The sequence below is a fragment of the Pseudophryne corroboree genome, unplaced genomic scaffold (genome assembly GCF_028390025.1).
Source record: "Pseudophryne corroboree isolate aPseCor3 unplaced genomic scaffold, aPseCor3.hap2 scaffold_1821, whole genome shotgun sequence".
Lineage (NCBI taxonomy): Eukaryota > Metazoa > Chordata > Amphibia > Anura > Myobatrachidae > Pseudophryne > Pseudophryne corroboree.
Window position 1 is genome coordinate 19,329 of NW_026968458.1, and position 4,838 is coordinate 24,166.

The 4,838-nt window shown below is 52.4% G+C and overlaps 1 non-coding gene across 1 annotated transcript; it reads right to left on the reverse strand.

The window, feature by feature from the left end:
• Positions 1-265: 265 nt before the first annotated feature.
• LOC135002966 (U1 spliceosomal RNA) lies at positions 266-431 on the reverse strand. The gene has a single exon (XR_010204060.1). It is a non-coding gene; the product is annotated as a U1 spliceosomal RNA (small nuclear RNA).
• Positions 432-4,838: the final 4,407 nt, after the last annotated feature.

Here is a 4,838-nt window from a genome sequence, read left to right on the forward strand (position 1 = left end):
CATTCAAGCTGATTTCTTGCAGCAGCTGGGCACTGTAACAGCTCCAGAGCTGCTCTGTAAGGCAAATAAAAGGGTGTGGGCCCTGCAACACCACCTGTAGTTCGCATTGTGCGCTGGAAGGCACAAAGTAAGCAGACGGGAGAAGTCAGGATAGTGCGCAAGGGCATAGAAGGGAGGGGCTCAAGAAAAGAGAAGTGGAAACAGACAGCAAACTAGGCTGGAGAGAGACCTGAGACAATGAGATCTAAATTATACCAGACCCAACCAGGGGAAAGCACAAATGCAGTCCCCCCCCCTACCACAAATTATGCAGTCGAGATTCCCACATTTGGGGAAATCACAGAGGTCAGCATACCCAGAATGCAATGAATGAACCTCACCCTGGGAAAACAATCTTCATGACCATGGTATCACCTAAGCAAAATAAGTATGATTTGAGATAGGGCTGGGGAGGGCCGCTGCTCAGGCACACCTCCGTCAAGTAAAGGAGATTCAACTGAGGCAGCACAAGGGAACTCTCATCTGGGGACAACAACTGCAGGGAGAACACATTTTCAGACGAATGTGTGAGGGCAGAAGGCTGCCTAATACTGAAGCTCCCCCCAAACAACAAACCAAATGCAACAACTAGTGCAAGCATTCCTGGGGGAAGGCCTGCAGCAGATGGATTCGCATATGGTGATGTCATCCAAGCAATGGGTATAGTTGGCTGCAACCCTCGTCTGCATATGAAAAGAGAAAATGGTCACGCAGGGCATGGCGGCCTTTGTGGGGTTGCGCTTGGATGACCCCTAGATCGCTTTATACACCCCCATCAGTGTGGGGCTCATGTTGGCCATGCCCCAGCCCCTGAAGCATTCAAGCTGATTTCTTGCAGCAGCTGGACCCAGTAACAGCTCCAGAGTTGCTCTACAAGACAAGTAAAAGGGTGTGAGCCATGCAGCACCACCTGTAGTTTGCATACACACATATATAGGACAGCATCTCTTATATGCCTCAGGGGCAATAAAATAGTATCCTTATCTAGGGTATCCGTCCATGCCGCTACAGCACTACACATACACACCCAGGCCGACGCAATTGCCGGTCTGAGTAAGGTACCTGAATGTGTATAAATGGACTTCAGGGTAATCTCCTGTTTGCGGTCAGCAGACTCTTTGAGGGTAGCCGTATCCTGGGATGGGAGGGCTATGTCACGAACCTCGGGCAGCGGCGACCGCGCTTGTCCCTGCGGGTGGCCTGGTCTGCCCGGCGCCTCTCTTCCCCTGTCAGTCTCCGGCTTCAGCGGCGGGTCGGCGCTGCTCTCCGGCGGCTTCCCGGAAGCAAGGGCGCCGCCATCACAAGCAAGGGCAAGGAGGCGGAGCAGGTCTGACGTCACCTGCCTGCTCCGCCAATCAGGCTAGGGCGGGGAATTTAAAATCAGATACCAGGCAGAGATCCGATGCCTGAGTATCTTCGTTTCTCCTGTGGAAGCTATGATCCAGAGCTCCCTCGTCCCTGCAAGCATCCTGTGCTTCCAAGCATCCTGTCCCTGCAAGCATCCTGTGCTTCCAAGCATCCTGTCCCTGCAAGCATCCTGTGCTTCCAAGCATCCTGTCCCTGCAAGCATCCTGTGCTTCCAAGCATCCTGTGCCTACAAGCAACCTGTGCTTCCAAGCATCCTGTGCCTACAAGCACCTCCGTGCCTCCAGTTACCTCCGTGTCTCCAAGCACCTCGTGCCTCCAAGCACCTCCGTGCCTCCAAGCACCTCCGTGCCTCCAAGCACCTCGTGCCTCCAAGCACCTCGTGCCTCCAAGCACCTCCGCGCCTCAAGCACCTCCGTGCCTCCAGTTACCTCCGTGCCTCCAGTTACCTCCGTGCCTCCAGTTACCTCCGTGCCTCCAAGCACCTCCGTGCCTCCAAGCACCTCGTGCCTCCAAGCACCCCGTGCCTCCAAACACCTCCGCGCCTCAAAGCACCTCCGTGCCTCCAGTTACCTCCGTGTCTCCAAGCACCTCGTGCCTCCAAGCACCTCGTCCCTCCAAACACCTCGGTGTCTCCAAACACCTCCGTGCCTCCAAGCACCTCCGTGCCTCCAAACACCTCCGTGCCTCCAAGGGTCTCCCAGCACTCCCTGTACTCCCAGTACCTCAGTGCCTTCAATACCACAGTGTCTCCAATATCTCAGTACCCCAGCCTTCATTATTTCTACAAGTCTTGTCTTACAGGAGACCTACAAGAATTCCTCTGGGCCTCCCGCCTGCCGTCTTAGTTCTGCATGAGGAAGACCTACATCCGGCCATCTCTACTACGACCCAGTGGCGGTTCCTCTTCCCGGTCATCGGAAGAAGCCCCGAGTCCACAACACTCCCAAACCAGGTCAGTGATAGTATACTCAGGCCTCATGGACTCGGGGGATCGGAACACGGACTCTAGTGCCATCCAGAACCTGGCTTCTCGAGTGCAAAGTCAGGAAGCAGCACAAGGTCAGGTGATGCAGTACCTCCAGCAGTTGTCCGGGCGTCTGGATCAGATTCAGGCGTCTCTGGCCTCAGTAATTCCGGCTCCTGTTCCAGCAGTCGCACCAGTTGCCGTTGCCAGCAATGTTCAACCATCGGCCGGTGTCACTCCACGCCTTCAGTTGCCTACTCCGTCCCGCTATAATGGGAATCCCAAAAATTGTCGTGGTTTCTTGAACCAGTGCGAGGTACATTTCGAGCTACTTGCACACAACTTTCCTACAGACCGGTCCAAGGTAGCATATATTATTTCTCTGTTGGAAGGTTCTGCTTTGGATTGGGTGTCTCCATTATGGGAACGATCTGATCCCATGGTTTCCAACTACACCAACTTCATCTCGTCCTTTCGAAGGATTTTCGACGAGCCCGGCAGAATGACCACTGCTTCTTCCGATTTGCTCCGTGTTCGGCAGGGCGCCCGTTCCGTGGGCCAGTACGTGGTTCATTTCCAGACCATTGCTTCCGAACTACGCTGGAATAATGATGCCCTGAGAGCTGCCTTCTGGAACGGTCTTTCCGACCGGCTGAAAGACGAGCTGGTTACTAGAGATCTGCCGGATCCATTAGAAGATTTGATTTCCCTTTGCGTCAAGGTGGATCTTCGGATGCAGGAGCGTGGAAGAGAACGTAACCGTTCGGATCGTTCCAGGTTCCGGAATCCTACTCCTAGGCCGGTGGCCTCACCTAGCTCAGATGAGCCCATGCAAATTAACCGCTCCCGACTGTCTCCGGAAGAACGACAGCGTCGTCGTGAGGGTAAACTCTGCCTTTACTGTGGAGCCGCAGATCATTTTCTTAAATCTTGTAAAGTCCGTCCGGGAAACGGGCAGACCTAGCTTGTTCCGGAGGAGTCAAGCTGGGAGTTACGACAAAAGCTTCTCCAACTTCGGACTGCTTGCTTCCAGTAACTCTAGTCTCCAATTCAGTCTCCAGGTCTTGTGAAGCCCTATTGGATTCCGGAGCTGCAGGGAACTTCGTTTCTTCCTTCTGTGCCCAAAGTTTGGGTTTAAAGTTACGGCCTATCGAGCGGCCAATTTCACTGACGGCTATCAACGGGACTAGAATTTCCAAAGGTCTCATAATGTGGCGCACGGGGCCAGTTAAGCTGCGGGTCGGGGCTCTACATCAGGAAGATTTGGAACTCTTGGTAATCCCAGAAATGCCCCATGATCTGGTTCTTGGAATGCCTTGGCTGAAAAGTCATAACCCCCACATCGATTGGAAGTCGTCACAAATTCTGTCCTGGAGTTCCTTTTGTCACACTAATTGTCTTACTCCTGTTTGTCCGCTCCGTGTTACCTCCAAAACGGATGAAGAGCACATTCCGGAGGCATATCAAGGGTACAAGGACGTATTTTCGGAACAAGCTGCTGACCTGTTACCACCTCACAGGCCTTGGGACTGCCCTATTGACCTTGTCCCAGGGAAGACGCCACCTCGTGGTCGCACATATCCTCTGTCTCTTCCCGAGACTCAAGCCATGTCGGAGTATATTAAGTCCAATATGCTCAAGGGATTCATTCGCCCCTCTTCCTCCCCTGCTGGTGCAGGCTTCTTTTTCGTGAAGAAAAAGGACGGGGGGTTGAGACCATGCATCGACTACCGCGGCCTAAACGACATTACTATTAAGAATAAATACCCCTTGCCACTAATCACAGAGTTATTTGATAGGGTTCGTGGTGCCCGCATTTTTTCAAAACTCGACTTGAGAGGAGCTTATAATCTTATACGCATCCGAGAGGGGGATGAATGGAAGACTGCCTTTAATACCCGAGATGGGCATTACGAATACTTGGTGATGCCGTTTGGTCTTAGTAATGCTCCCGCGGTTTTCCAGGGATTCGTCAACGAAATCTTTCGTGATATGCTGTATCAGAGCGTTGTGGTATATCTGGACGACATACTGATTTTTTCCAAGAATCTTGTCGAACACAGGACTCAAGTCAAAGAGGTGCTACACCGTTTACAAGAGAATCATCTCTACGCCAAGCTTTCCAAATGTACCTTTGAAGTAACATCTATTCCGTTCCTCGGTTATGTCATCTCGGGGACGGAGCTTCGCATGGATCCGGAAAAGTTGTCGGCCATTCGTGATTGGACTCAGCCTCTTTCCCTGAAAGCAATACAAAGGTTCCTGGGCTTTGCGAACTACTACAGGAAATTCATTAAAGGTTTCTCCACCATTGTTGCACCCATTACTGCCCTGACGAGAAAGGGTTCTAATCCTAGTTTGTGGCCTCCGGAAGCCATTGTAGCTTTTTCTCGCTTAAAGTTAGCTTTCACGACGGCTCCAGTTCTCCAACAACCAAATTTCGAGGAACCCTTCTTCTTAGAAGTTG